Source organism: Zalophus californianus, chromosome 1 (genome assembly GCF_009762305.2).
Source record: "Zalophus californianus isolate mZalCal1 chromosome 1, mZalCal1.pri.v2, whole genome shotgun sequence".
NCBI lineage: Eukaryota > Metazoa > Chordata > Mammalia > Carnivora > Otariidae > Zalophus > Zalophus californianus.
In genome coordinates this window covers 37859841-37876439 of record NC_045595.1, presented here as the reverse complement: position 1 = coordinate 37876439, position 16599 = coordinate 37859841, and positions in this window count along the sequence as shown.

Genomic DNA, 16599 nt, shown 5'->3' with positions numbered 1-16599 from the left:
CCTCCTCTAAAACTGGACTGTACCAGACATAAATTTCATAGTTAGTTGCAAACACCATCACTTAATGGTTGTTTTTTTCAAAACAGTAGACCCTGCAAACCACATAACACATCTTAAATGAGGCAAGTGTATGTAGAAATACTGGTTAATATCCATGTTGAACAGGGTAAAAAAAATATTCTTTAATACAGACTTGGCACCTATTGAGGATTTAGTCATCACTGTTAATATGTGTGTGTCAGTGAACTACACTGGAAGAACATGGAGATGAATGCCTTCTGAAAGTTAGGAATTCAGTATATGCTTGAGAGCTGGCTGTACCAGCGTTAATCCAAATAATAAGTCAAATGGGCGGAAGAAGAGTGATAAGTTGTGAACTCCTGAAAAAGTGAAACATCCTTAGCTTTTTCCAGGCCAGGCCCTTGCTCCCATAGTCCATGTTTCCTTCCATCATAGGAGATGTGAGTCTTGCCTCAGTTGCCTACCCAAGTATTATTCTTTTCTTAATTTTATTTGGGGTGACTATGTGCTTGGAACCACCCCCTGCCCCCAGCTTCCTGGCTTCCCTTGCAGCTAGGTTTGGCTCTGCAACAGAGTTCTGCCTAAGGAGCTGTAAGTGGAAATCTGTAGGGATTCCAGAAAGGTGCTGTTTTCCTAATTTAAAAAAGCCAGACTTGACTGGCAAGTCTTTTTAAAATTTTGAGCCAAATCCCCTTTGTCCTCTTTCTCTCCTTTCTGCCAGAAGCATGGATGTGATTCCGTAGAAGGAGCAGACATATCAACAACATGAGGCATCGAGCATGAGGGCAAATGCTAACTGCCTAAGGATGGGGTGGAAGTTAGAAAAGCCTGGGCCTGGCCTACATTGTTGAGTGGCAGTGACCATCCCAGGCTGCCTGCTTCCAGATTTGCTAGTACCTTTCCAAGCCATACTTGGTGGAGCTCTCTGTTACTTACACACTCTCCTGAAGCACTCAGGTGGACCTTCAGCTTTCAGCTCATTTGCGTGGTAAGTTTCCTGAAGGCACGAACAGAGCTTTCTTCATCTCACTCTTCACCATGGTACCTGGCTTAAGGCTGAAATAGTCAAGCAATTCCAGATTGTAAAAAATGACAGAAGAAATTGAAGGCTTCTTTTGTAGCAGTGATTCTTAAACAAGATCACACATCTGATTCCCCATGGGTGTATATGTGCAGAAACAAACACACACAAACATGTACAATATACCTACCTAGGCCCCATCTCTAAACAGTCAGACTCAGAAAGTCTGAGATGGGACCCTAAGCATCTGTCTTAAAACAAAAAACAAAACAAAAAACAACAACAACCCACAAAAAAACCCCCAAAAAAACCCAACACAAGAAAAAAACCAAAGGTCTACAGGTGAGATTGAAATCCTCTCTTCATACAATTTCCAGGAAACTTGGATTTAAATTTTTGTACTATATATATCCATCCATCTCTGTCTCTGAAAATACTCCCCTCCAGAAAGGTCCTACCATTCATGGGCTTCCTAAATTTTCAGTCATATTTGGAAACCTAGTGGCAAGAACTTTTTCCTCCATTGCCCCAATAATGAAACATGGTTTATTGTTATACCCAGAGCATTTTCTGTTTTAGCCATTTGAGAAGAACACAAGTGAAAACAATCAGGAGTTCAATTATGAATAACCAGTCCAGAAAATTTTCAATGGGAAAGCTTCAAGAGTGTGCCTAGCAAGGAGTTATAATTATTGCATCCCTTAAGTAATGAAAAAATTTCAAGGTGGCTAAATAGCGGTTGTCTCTGGAAGGGTTAGCATAGGGCCATGGGGGCATCCAATCAAGTAGGGGTGCCCTGGAGCTTTGGAGTGGAACTATTTCTAAAAGTAGGTGGTAGGGGCATGGGTATTTGCTATCGATATCCTTGTGCATTAGAGATATGCTTGTATATAATCATTCATTAACAACATTGAGCAATTCAGGCAAAGGATACTGGAACTTTTCTTTGATCAAAGAATATAGACAAGACAGAGGATCATAGGGGAATGGAGGGAAAAATGAAACAAGACGAAACCAGAGAGGGAGACAAACCATAAGAGACTCTTTAATCTCAGGAAAACAAACTGAGGGTTGCTGGACTGGAGGGGAGTGGGAGGGATGGGGTGGCTGGGTGATGGACATTGGGGAGGGTATGTACTATGGTGAGTGCTGTGAATTGTGTAAGACTGATGAATCACAGACCTGTACCCCTGAAACAAATAATATATGTTAATTTAAAAAAGCTATCCATTAAAAAAAAAAGAATATAGAGACAAAACAAAGCAGCCAAATAAACAAAGTGTTTCCCACAAATTTTCCCTAACAGTGAATGATTCCAGTTACCAGTTTTCTTTTCTACTGCCTTAGTACACAAATATTACTGATTAAGGGAGTCTTCTACAGTAAAATGTAAACCCTGGCTACATAAGATAACTCATCTCTAAAGTAAGTAGTGTTTTATTTAGAGCAGTAAGGGTATAATGACTTTCCATTGACACTCAACTTATGAAAGAGAGGCAGGTCATGGAAGGTTGTACATCTATCTTGTTTTATTTAAAAACAAATTCTGTTTTTATTTTCCCCTCTTGGACCACACTTTCCAATGATCTGCCCCGCAGCGGAGAGATGCAAAAGTGGACAGATCCCCACAGAGCAGGCAAACTCACAATGGTATAATTTTAAAAGCTGCTTACTTCCTATCCAACCCTACATCCTCTTCAGAGTTGGAGCCGAGTTAGACATTGGCAGGCATGCCTTTCCTTCCTTCCTGAAAACAACGGAGGCTGAAGCAAGGCAGTGACGGGTAGCAAAAGTGTAAGGGGTATGCTACCCCCATGGAGAGTCCCCAGCTGACGAGGCTAATTGATTATGAAACTCTTTCCTATTGAGTCGAACAGTGGACTCAGAGTCTACCACACAGTGCTGCAAATAGTCCCTACCAACCTGTTGGAGATGACAAACTCCATGGACATATTTACCACCATGGGTGAAAGTTGAAGATCAATTTCCCAGGTGAGTGGGGAATAATGAATTTCCCAGCCACACACTCAAGCTTCTCCTTTGTGCCCCTCCACATGGCAATATTAGCCATCTGGCTTGTACGTTTTTGAGATGATAGAGACCATGTCATTGAATGAGATGACTTCCTCCTAACTTCCTTAAAGCTCCCAGAACAATAGTTCTCAAATTTAGTATGCGTTAGAAGGACTTTGTGCCTCCCCCCTCCCCTTCTCCCCACTTCTCCCCCTGCCCCCCCCCCCCCCATAGATTCAGGTGGTTTAAGGTAGGGCCTGGGTCTTCCACAGTCAACACTTCCAAAAACACCATCTCTGGATTGCTCTTCTTTTTGGTGGCTCTCGTTTTTGGTGGCTCTGGGGACTCAAAGGGGTACCACACAAAAGGTGAAGTAGATATCTCTGCTAGTCCTCACTGCTCCTACCTGTTTGGCTGAGACCTAAAAGTTCACACCAGACAGAAAAACTTGTCCTAATTCTTCCTGCCACTGATGTACTCACTGATTCACCTAAAAAACAGTGAATTACTGACACATAGTAGATTCTCAAAACCGTGTTGAATGGACAGATGCCCGAGTCCAATTTTACTTCAAGAAAGAGCTCTTCTTAGAGGTCTCCTGAGATGTATTTGATAGTTTTTAGAAGTCTTTGATCTGCATCACTTCTTTAAACAGTTTTGCAGGAACAGAATTATAAAGGTCATCTCAAGAGCCTACCCTAAAGTCCACGCTGTCAGTTGCAATGTGCTTGGAGTGACTTGATCAAGGGGACTTTCTGCTGCTTGGATACCTATTCTGGATAACTGAGAAGAGTGTGGCTGTTAGCTGGCCCCAGAAGCACAACCACTGGCTGACAACGTCATTTGTTGCACAAGCTGCCCATGATGCCCAAAAGAACAAAGCTTGGAGCAGATGTTGGCATGAGAGTTGTCCAGTTGAAAAACTGGCTCCACGTCAAATTTAAAATAGGATTTTATAAAATAGATCACACTTGTTATGTGACAGTTATTCACATGTCTCGGCATCACTCAAGGTCAAGGGTGCCAGCTGCTTTTTATGTAGGGAAGGAATTGGCTGTATTCTGTCTTTGTAAACTTGAATGCCATATTCTCAGCAAGAGCTCATGCCACACAACTGTAGGACATCACCTGACACACCTCCGAATGGGACGTAAGCCATCTACTACCACAGGGTCCACCTGTCCTCCAGGGACAAGAGAACTGTCCAGATTCATGGGGAGTGGACTTCCAAATAATGCCCAGTTAAACTTGATTTGGCTTTCATCTCAATTCAGTTCAGTATGTACTTACTGCGCACCTGCCATTTGCCAGGCTTTGTGCAGGGTCCTGGGGATATGGTGGCAATTCAGCCAAATGGAGTCGGGCCTCGCAGAGCTTTTAATCAGGTGCAGGAGTTCTCACCTCTTCTATGCCATAGAGCCCTTTCGAGGTTTAGTGAAGCCTATGAACCTCTTCTTAGGATATTAGTTTTAAATACACTGAGTACATGGGGTTATAAAGAAAACCAATGATAATGAAATTGTCTAAATAATTTAAAAATTTTGATATAATAATATATGTGTTTTACAAATGTATTAAATAAATTCTTGAGGCATGTCTTATGACTACCATAATAGTGATGAGCATAAATATTTCAAGAGATCAGTAATAACTGTAATGTGTTATGAAATATCTATGCTCTATTGTTGACAAAGTCACAGCTGCTGTTACTACTGTGTTTTGTTGCCTCCATTCATAAAGGAAGGAAATGATGAATTTCAATTTGAGGTCAACGAAAAAAAGATGTCATTTTTTTTTCCCCAACTAAGTCCATAAAATACCCTCCCCCGCCCCTGAATTTCTATTAATGGACCACTTGGAGGTTAGTCAGGTCAGGTGAAGAACTCCTGGAAGTAGAATAGACAATAAATTTGGTTATTCATCACGCCATAGCTCTATCTATATATCCATATAGAAGTAAAATATAATGCATGGCAGGTGTTGTGATAGGAGAGTACAAGAGAGTACAAGTGTCACCCAATGTAGCCATGAGTGGAGGAAGGCTGGGACATGTGGAGAAGTAAAAGGTAGTTTGGGACATAAAAATGAAGTTAAGCCCATGGAAGGTATATAAGGAGAGGGAAGTCAGTGCTATTTCAGACAAAAGAAATCATACGTACAAACTCCATAAAGTAAAACAGAGCATGCATGGGAGGGATAAGAGAAGTTTCTGGGGCTGGCCTATGGAATGGTGAGGTGTCTGTGGTTGGGAAGGGTTAATAGTAGAGAGTGGTGAAGATGCAAGATCAGGAGGGGAGGTACTCCACGCTAAGGAGCTGACCTCCATCTTAAGAGCAGTGAGAAACCATGGTTGGTTTTCAGGAGGTGTGTTAATTTAGAAGATCACTTTGACTACTATGTGGAAAGCAGCTCATGTGGGGTAAACAGAAAGAAGCAGAGAGACTGTTGGAAGGCTGCTGGGCTAATTAGGTCACTGATTTGATGTGGGAGTGAGCAGGACTCTGGGTATATGATGGTGCCTTTACTGAAATTGAGAATGCAGAAAGAGATGTGGATTGAGGGCAAGGGAGAAATACTGAATGTAGTTTTGAGCAGGGTAAATTTCATGTGCTTGTGAAAAACTCAAGTGGCCATAACCAGTATGCACTTGTATATCTGCATGGAATCTGATGCACAGAAATAAAATATGGGCTGGGATGTAAATTAAACTAATCCTTTTCTTGTTGGATACCGAATGAAAGATTCTAAAATTGGCAAAAAACTATATTGAATCACATATTATGTAATTATTTTTAAATACCATTTAATGCTATGCACCAGACATAATATATGATTTGGATGTGTTTTCTCTGTCTTTGAAGAACTGTACGATTGTGCTAACTTCGCAGACAGGAAAACCAATACTAAGAGAGGCTAAGTAATTTGTAGGTCATATAGTGAATAAGAGACAGAACCAGACTTTAAACCAGGTCATCAGATGCCCAAACCCAAGCTCCTAAATAGTGTGTTCTAGGGATTCCCTAACTACCTCCCATGAGAAAAAAGCATAACATTCTATTAACAGAAAAGACAATAGAAATTTCAGACTTTCTTTCTCTTGCCCTAAAAAGTCAACCAATTTCTACAAAATTTTCTGCATGTTTTCATTTGAGGTCTCAGCTTATATCTAGTAAAATCATTTTTATTTATTTTATTTTAATAAAGATTTTTATTTATTTGAGAGAGCGAGAGCGTGCACAAGCAGGGTGAGTGGCAGGCAGAGGGAGAAGCAGATTCTCCCCTGAGCAGGGAGCCCAAAGCAGGACTTGCTCCCAGGACCCCAGGATCATGACCTGAGCCAAAGGCAGATGCTTCACCGACTAAGCCACCCAGGCATCCTCTAGTAAAATCTTTTAATCCATTTCATTCGTTTGTGTCATATGTACTCAGTACCTATCTATCAAATGAATGGAAATCAAGCTTCACCTGAGTTAGATTCATTAAAGAAGAAGAATATGCACGAACATTTTATGAATTAGGTAGAATTATGTTTGTTGCAAGAGATATAACTCCACAAACTTGATTCAGATTAGTTTAAGGGGGAAAACAAAGGATTGTTTCCTGAATAATGGAAAAAATTATTTTCTCTTCAGGATGGCTGGATCCAGGTCTTGTTCAAATGATGTCACTAGATTTGGTCTCCGCTCGTCCTTCACTGGGCTGAGCTGTTCACAAGGCTACTTCCAGTAGCTCCAGGTTGACATCCTCCTGGATTCATTTCCAGGAAAAAGAGCTTCTTTATTCCAGTCATTCCAATATGATTCTTTGAATTGCATCTCTTTGGTCTGGCTGGGATCATACGCTCAGTTTGAGCCAATCTCTGTGGCCAGGAGGAAAGACTCTGATGTCTGGCCTGGTCTGAGTCACGGGTCCACCCTTCAAGTGTGGGCGAGGATGAGGGTCCTCCCAAAACCATATGCACTAAGGGGATTAAAGGGGTGGGACCTCCCCCAAAATGCAGCCTCTGCTAATAGTAAAGGGAGGAATATGTGCTGGGCAGGCAAAAACAACAGATGTCCATTACATTTGGCCACAGCAAAATAAGATTCTGGTTTGTCACAAAGAATGCAGTTTTCATATAAATATCTTTGTGTCTAGAGATAAGAATATTTCGACAACAGTAAGTTCCATAGTTAACTCTTCAATCACCAGGTGCTATTTCATGAGTCACTTTCTGGTTTTAACTGGAATTAAATAACATAACCGAGACATAAAACTTTAAGGGCACTTAACTACAAAAAATGAAAACAACCATAAGCAATGTTATCTGGCCTACTGTCAGGAATTTCTAAAGCTACATACTCTGTGATTTAACGGGGAAAAAAAAATCATCCCTGACACCAGTGTAACTTCTGTGTGAAGAATAAGTGACTAATCTTAGAGCAGAATAAGAAAACTCACCCTCATTACCTAAAATCTCTTTGGTTCCTGATTTTGGATAGTGTGAGTTATCACTGTGAGGGGAAACCTATACTGGATTTAAGCTAATGATTCTCTATTCTTTAGGTAGAATAACTTTCACTTTTGGTGTATCCTCATAAACATCAATGACATACACAATTATGTAAATGTAACATTTAACAAAATAAGAACAAAATTCTATCCGTTAGAGATGAACTATAGCATTCTCAAGATGTGTGACAGTGTTAGTTTTGTTTAGAAGTAAAAGCAAAAGAAGGAGTAACTAGCTACCTAATAGAGCTCATTAAGTAAATACGTCATCGTCATTAACACTGTATTTCTGTGGTGCCAATATTAGGATGCCCTGGGATGACAGATGTCTAGACATTTCTTAAAGAATGAGTTCATCTCACAACAAAGCAGAGCAAAATTAGACTAAGGCTTTTCTTTTCTCCCTCTCCCTTTTTTGTTCTTGGCACCTAGAAAGAGATTAATTAAAGAAGGAACAATAGAAAATTGTCCCAGGAAACTAATCAACATAAATATTTCAAGATCAAGAGAGGGAGATTAGTAGGATGTAACTAACACTCATTGAATGCCTACTATGTGCATGGAATTTGGCAATTAAGAAAAAACTCTTTTTATTTTGAAATAGTTTTAGACTTACAAAAGAGTTGCAAAGAAAGGTTACAGAGCTCCTATTCGTTCTTTAGCCACCTTCCCCTCATGGCAACATTGTATACAACCATAGAATGTTTATAAAAATGAAGAAAGTAACTTTGGAACAATACTATTAGTGAAAGTACAGACTTCCTTGGGATTTTACCAGGTTTTTGTTTTTTGTCGTTTTGTTTTTTGTTGTTTTCCTGTTCCAGGATCTAATCAAGGATTCCACATTGCATTTAGTACAATTCTTTTTAATACTTACATATATGTCCTTTGGTCTGTGTGACTTTCATACAAATGAAACAACAGTTCCTAAGAACTTACTAAGATTCCCAGTGGTAGAATCTCTAACTTAAAATGCTGTAATTTTCTCATCCCTATACTGCACTTTACTTATGAATTCATAAATTTAGAAATTTATATTGAGGATATTTTTTGCCTAAATATAGTTACCAATTAAAGCACTTAAAATTTGTACTTTCAGAAACTCCCCCCTTTAAAGTGTGATAGAGTCATTTTCACAACCTGTATTGATCCAAAACTAGTTGGTCACGGAAGTCAATATAACACTATAAGAAAACTACTAGCATTTGATTCATTCAAAAGACAGACATTTCCTCTCAAGATTCTGAACAAATAAACAAGAGGTGGTTGAGCATATCTTGTGGTCATTTGTAGCCTCACGTCCATTCCTGCTTTTCCACGTACCGCCATTTTGAATGGGGGAAGTGAAATGACCTCTTCCCTCTTGCATGTATTCTTGGTGAAAGGACCATTTCATTTCATGTGATAGTCCCACACTGCAAGCAACTGAGGAATTACCTTCACCTCCTTCCTACCTGGAGAGAGCCTAGGAGGAGGTACAAGACCTAATCTCAACCAGTTGCAAATGGTTTCCCAGAACTTTGGATCCTGAGCAGATAACATGAGGATGAAAAGACCATTCAGAAGTCAGCAGCCAGCTCACCATGGCCGTTTCTACTATTCAGTTCTGGTTCCTGCTGCCCAGACTTCTCTTCCCATCCATTTTTAAGCCAAGTTCTGTAAATGCCCATTGATTCTGTCAGTCTGCACCTCAAATTTCCCTCCAAAAAACTCCCTTTTACTTCCATGAACAGAACTGGTTTCTGTTGCTTGTAACGATGTGCTCTAAGAAAAACATACAAGATCTCTGGTCTAAGCATGACTAATTCCATACATGTTTATTAGGATTTGGAGGCCATCAAGATGCTTACTTACCCAATTGTTCCTTTGTGGAAAACTGAATGTTGGCTTCCAGCACTGTGGGCCTGGAACCCAGTGCAGCTTGCTCATTTGGTCATAATCCTCACACTTAGTTCTTGCTGTTTGAATTCTCCCCAGATGATATTCTCTATGCAGGCAGGGCCTTGGCCACCAGCATCTAGCACCATGTTGGACACACAGCAGGCTCTCATGAGATGCAAGGGAAAGAAATGCATGATTACCAAAAACATTTCTGCCAGTAAAGACACACCATTTATCCTTAAGAAGTCACATTTTTACCTTTGTGTTATTTCAACTTCTAGTGAAGAGCCACCATCTGTGTCCAAATTAGCAAAAGCAGATGCTATTTCACCAAATATTGAAGAAGACCCCTTTAAAGGTGCCAGAAATATTGTCGTCATGTAGATTGGAAAGTGTTTACCAATTTTTAGTTCACCAGATAAGCCCATATTATTAGTTAGCCTATGGTGCTTTAGAAAGCAACCACTTCCATATGTCATGTGGAATCTTGTGACAAATCATTACAACTTTTAAGGGAGACACTATTTTTCTCTAGAGTTAAGATGTATTTGGAATCATGGACTTATATGTGGGGGCAAAAGTACAGCCCACCAAAGCCATAACAACACTGCTTAGCAAATGAGGGTGATGTTTACAACAGGACTGAATGTGACAGCTTTCAAAGTGTTATGTATATTTCTAGGCCCATACATGTAGAGTACTGACAGCATGTCAGTTATAATTTTTTGTAATAACGTGGACATAATTTATTAGAATTCAAATATAGAATAAGCTGAGCACATGATTCAGTCCAAAGTACTAATTTGTCTATTGCTGACAGTTTTGTATGTGTTTTAAGTAGAAATAAAGACATTATAATTGAATAAACGTTTTCCCCTTGCTAACCATGCCCTCTCAGGGTTAACAGCAAGCAAATGGAATAATGTGGAATCCTTGCAAAAGTAACCACAAGTAAGACAACCATGAGGGAGAGGTGGGTTTCAGTTTTCCTGGTTGCCTGCCATAGAGGTTTGCTCATATGTGATTGATTGCCCTGGTGAGTAATACCAGTTGGCAGACATTAGTAACACTTTGTCTTACTTTTGGTGCAGTTGTTAGCTTTTCTATGTTTAGCATGTTTTCATATTTTAATAAGAATTCTGATATATATTCAGCATTAGCCTGAAACTTGACACTTTTGATTCTGGGGTAATTTATAGCTTCATCTGTATTTGACATAACTACAAGATGCTTTCAACATATGGAATTATGCTTGTAAAATTTAACCTTATTACATTCCTTTTCCAGCCCCTGTGCATTTTTTTAATACACATTTACTCTGCATTTTAAACATTTTGATTATATATTGTTAGTGGGGTTGGCATGGTTTTGTAGAAGGCACAGAGGACGGGAGAAAACCAGGGGATACGTGGGGTTGTTTTTTGTTTTTGTGACAATTGACCAGGAGGCTCCATTTCATTTATGAACCGAGATGGATGAGGTACCAGCCTGAAATCCTTTGTGATTTGGCCAACAACATGAGTACCAGGAATGTTTTTACCCCAGCACTAAAGTATCCGATGAGGTGTTGGAAACATGTGGGCTCGTCCAGTATTCTGTGTGGTGCACTTGCTCCCTTCTGGGAGTTGGAACACGTCCACCAGGCAAACCATGTGAAAGGCATGAGCATTCAACAATGGTGTGATGGAAATTTAAATAGGCAAGGACCCGCGCCAAGTTTGCAGAGCATTGTTTTAGGCTAGGCTGACTTTAGCTCAAGCCAATGAGTGGCTTGGCTTGCGTACTTCAAGGCAGAAGTTGAAAATGGCTTAGGGTTGCCTTGGAAGTCCTGGGAGTTGCTAGATACTTAATAAAGCACCCTCATCTTCATCAGAAGATATTTCTAAGGACTGGCTCAATCTAGGAAACAGCACAAAATACCTCCAAGAAATAAGGCTCGGGATGGTTTTAATTCACAATGACAAACTACAACTAAAATTAAGTGGATGATAATCCATTCTGTATTTGCTTATTTCAGTTTATTGCAGCAGAGAAGTGCATTTTAAATGCTTTATTATGTTCTTTCTATGGAGTTCAGTGAACACTGCCTGGGGCCCATGAGTAAGGGAAACTTAGACGTTTTTCTTAAGCAAAAGAGAGGAGAGCTTGCTTCTGAAGCAGGTTTCCCAAGGTCATGGCCACTTCTAATTACAATTCTAATGAAACATAAGGAGATCTTCCCAGGAGATCATTACTTGGTAATTTTTCAACAATAGCTATACCATCTTTTTCCCTATTTGGAAAATATAGAAAAATGGCCTATCAGCATCCCTACCATAGATGACATTTTCATACTCAGTATTTCTGAATCCTTGATTAGTTCTCTGACAAGCAGCACATTTATATACAGTATGAAATGTGAGCGTTATCTGTGCCTCGGTCTTAATTTAAAATTTGCATTATACAGTATTTATGTAGACCTTCTCTGCAACCTTTCAAGTACTCAAACAAATGATTCTCCATTAAAAGAGTTTATCTTGAAATATCTGTCTGAGCATCGTAAATAGCAAGTTATGGATCACGCGTTTATTTAGACAAGTGAAATACAACATCAAAAGCTATCGCTGAGAAACTAGGCCAATATGGGCATTAAAACTATAGCATCATATATCTTGGGCAAGAAAGTTCTCCAGATCCCATGTGCGATGATGGGGAATATTTAGACTCTCTAGCAAAGATTACATGTTTCTTGATTCATCTCACAGAGCAAGTCTACTTCATTTGCAAAGTGATAACCTATTACCATAACTAAACCGCCTATTGCATGGAGGCTCAGAAATAAAATAAAAAGATTAGCCAGTTATCTTATTTACATATATTGAATTGCAGTAATACAGCCCGATCTCTGCCTCTCATTTGATTCTAATTAAAGCGTAGCAGAGAAACTGCAATCCACACAAGAGCTTATTTTAATAGTCAGAGCTGGCAAAGTCCCAATATCACAATGTAGCAATTAACAGCACGGCTGTATTTGCTATTCATGGTTTGATGTAAAAACTTGTTTATTAAGATGGGCTGGAGGCGCTGGTGTGCAATAGACCTGCATGTAATTAGATTCCAATTATTTGTCTGTTTCTGATATTGTAAACTGGCACTTAGCACATCAGTTAAATTGACACACGGCGCTGCATGGTTTACTCGGTAATTAAAACATGTTCTGTTAATTAGATGATGACCACTTTATTTCAGGGCTCTTGTGTTTGGGTTTTCTAGTGTGCTCTGTTTGTATCATGAGCCACCAGACGCTCCTCTAATGAGTCCTTGTTTTGTTTCAATTACCACCTGCTGTTCAAAAGCAAAGCTTGTTTTAACTAAACAAAATTAATGCTTGTCTCTTCCTTTGTAAGAACTTAAACGTTAGACAAATTAATACGCTTATTATCGAAGTGCTAAGCTCTGGTTTTAAAGACTGCTAAGGCAATTAGAAGAAAGTTATAAAATGTTGTAGAGTGCGGCATAAATATTGTTTAGCGTATTAAGAGGCATTACAAACAATGAAATATTTGTTGGAGTTGAAAGGGAGCATAGAGACTTAGCCTTCCCACCCTCAAATTAAATTAGCTCTTGCAATTTGCAAAGGGATCCAGACACTAATGATACCAGGGACTTTCTAAGAGAAGGAATTGAATGAAGTTAGACATGAAGGTATGTGGCATGGCTATAAATAAATTCATGAATGATAATGTACCATCCCGGATGGTTTCCAAAAGTATGTGTTTGCTACCTGTTCTCTTACATGATACGTGTTGTTTCCATGCTAAAGATTCAACACAAAGGTTTCTTAAAACTTACTGCAAAGCCTAGCAGGAAAACTTCTGCATTTTCTGGGGGATTTGGCCTTGTCCTATAAACTACTACTTCCCTATCAGCGATTCTCCCCTGCAGCCAGCCCAACACAGCACAGTTCATCTTTACAACGCCTCCATAGCCCTTCCCATCCCAACAGCAGCTCATTGTACATCATGACATCATGGCCGCCACTCCTGTCTAGAGCTGAGCACTGAGATGGTGCAAGGATCAGGAGCAAAGGATGAGTACTTATTTCCCAGAATATCTTCCTCATCATAGTTGGAGGACTCGTTAAATGAGGCTAATAAAGCAGTGTCAGCAAGTAAGCCACCGATGGATGCTTGAGAAAGCACTCTAAAGGGTCAGACATTTTAGAATGGCATACAAACCCACCAGTTCATTCCCTTCCATTGGGACCAAACCAGCCAAGTCAAAAGCTAGGGGGTTGTCCTATACAAGACAGCCCAGCTTGAGGTAACTCTAGGGTTGTTCTGATATACTTTTTTGTGAGTGGCAATTCAGAGTTATTCAGGGTTCATGTCACGTGTTTTATACTTAAAACCTGTCATCTTTAGGAAAACGCCCAAACAAATCTGGAATGTTATATTCACAATGTGTTTTCTTAGAAAGGTATTTTAATTCCAAGGCAAATCATGTTAACCTGTTGAAAAAAATCAATTTTAACCTTACAGGTGTATTCTAAAAATTGGGGGATTTTATTGACACCAGACATTCAACAACAGCAAAGGCAGAGCATGGAAGGCAGACCGGAGATTATGGACATCAGTAAGCCCCCGAGACCATGGCTCATCAATAAAAGCGATACACTTGTATACAAAAACTAAATGCTGCACTTCCTCCTGGAACATTAATTCAAAAAAAAATTCACAGTAGCTGATTTCTATACCTTAGGGTACATTTCCAAAGCAATGGGCGGCAAGCGAGCTGCGAGACTTCTATTGATATTAATGGCAGTCACAAAGCTAAATCACTGAGCACCACTTGGCAAACTTACTCCTTAATGCGCAGTTGTCTTAAATTAATATTTTACAAAGACCTAAAGTAATTAGACTGTGTCTAACTAAATGCCCCATTTACTCATTAGATAATTCAAAATGCATCTTTTGCTGCAGGCCCATTGGGGCACATTAAGTACCCTAAAATGTATAAATGACTTCAGTGGGACCTTTTTAAAAATACTGGTGGAGGGGAAGGGCACAGGCTCCTCACCAGTGACTAACTGATATTGGCTCACTAGGGTACACATTGTTGGGACTCAAGGGGCATGATTTGATCATGGCCATCCACATCCGGGAACCAATGAGTTATTTATCTCAACCATGACTCATGTATAAATTTCAGATGCAAACCCTAATTTATATCCTGTGGTAGACATTTGCTGTTTTTGATCTCCCAGGGTCTACTCCCTTTTGTCTAATTTTCTATTTACATTCTCCTCCTTGCCCATTTATACCCAGGGAAGCTGATTTCACTTCCAGTTCTGGAATGAGAAGGCCAAAGTGAGTCCACCCCTCCTGGCTGTAGTGATTGGTTTACAAATGAGCATCTTAACCAGGATGGTTGAATCCCTGAAGCCAAGGATGCTTGATCAATAGTTGAAAGAAGAAGTATTTTCTTTTCTGCTGGATGGGTGCCTGGAAGAAAATAGCCCCAATAGTTGCTGACAGACATCTTTGACTACATCTTTTCAGCAAAAAGCCAACCCAGAGGAAGCAGAGGCAACAGAGGGAACATGGCCAAATCATGTGTAACCTATGTCAGGCCATGTCAGTGTTACCCCTAGATTTATGTGAACCAGTGTCTCTTCCACTACCTTCACCACCATGTTCTATTTTGTTTTAGTCCTTAAGCCAGTTAAGGGTGGGTTTTTTTCACTTGCAAGAGGAAAAATTTCTAACCCAACTTTTCACGTCATAGCCTCATGATATTTTACCTATTTAGGCCATAAAGCTCAAGAGTAGAATCCCTTTTGAAGGTCGATGGTACAGGATGGATTTCAGGAGATTAATCAAATCCATGAACTCACAAGCAATGTTTTACCCTATGTGCATTTTTCTGGGGAGTCAAAATGATTGTTAAGATGTTCTTCAACTCAAGAAGTTTAAGTACCCCTGATACTGGTAACAGAAGTCTTGGCAGGTCAGCAAGAATAGGTATAACCAACATGAAGAAAGATTTTGTATGAAATCACTTTCTGATAAGTGTCAATTTTGACTGACCTCAAAAATTCAATAGAGTACACAGGGGTTCTCTGAAGAACACTGCATAACTGAAAGGTAGAACTTCTGGTTGTCATGGGAGATAAAGGAGGTAAATTGAGGCTCTACATGAGTTAATGAGGTGGTGTTTTTGGTAAAAGGCTTAATGATTGGTCTGCTTCAGAGTTTGCTGCATCAGTGTATGTATGGTGTGCAGAAACTATACTACCTATATATTTTTTCCCACGTAAGGCCACTCCAAGAATCTGAACCAACAAACATATTTATAGTCCATGTTGCACCTGGAGAAATGTATAGCATCAACATCAAATGCACTTAGAAAAGGGGCTTACCACAAGGCTCTGTACTCAGAGAATAAAACCAGAACCAGATTCAAAATAGTTGTAATGCTGTAGACATGGAGGCCAAGTCTATCACAACATCTTCCCATTTCTCTCTAATGTTCATCAACATCTGTTTCATGTGATCTAGATGAATTTAGGTCCATGGTCCTCAGTGACGATAGTACAAGAAAAAGAGAAGCAAAGTAAAGCTAAACATAAAAAGTAAAACCAATCCTCCCAGACTTATCACTCACTTACACTCTGGAATTCTGCCTAATTATTTTGTCAAAGTGATCCAACTATGAGCTCTAGAGCCAGATTTTGAATTCCAATTCTGGCTCTGCCTATTCCTACCTTGGAAGTGACCTTGGAAATGTGAATTTACATGTCTGTAGCATAGATCATCATCTAAAAAGCAGTAATAGACTAACTTATAGGAAATGGCTTGACATTCATCCATATTTAGAAAAAGAACAATTTTATATGGTTCAGACCCATACTTCTTCTATATTAGTTGCCACCCACTTTATGGTGGCTTAAAACAACAGGAATTTATTCTCACAGTTCTGGAGACTAGAAATCCAAAATAAAGGCATCTGCAGAGCCATGATCCCTCTGAGGGCACTAAGGAAGAATCCTTCCTTAACTCCTCCAGGTTCTGGTGGTTGCTGGCAATCATGGGTATTCTTTGGCTTGCAGCTGCTTCACTCCAGTCTCTGCCTCCATCTTTACATGGTGCTCTCAGTGTGGTGTGTGTGTGTGTGTGTGTGTGTGTCTGAGT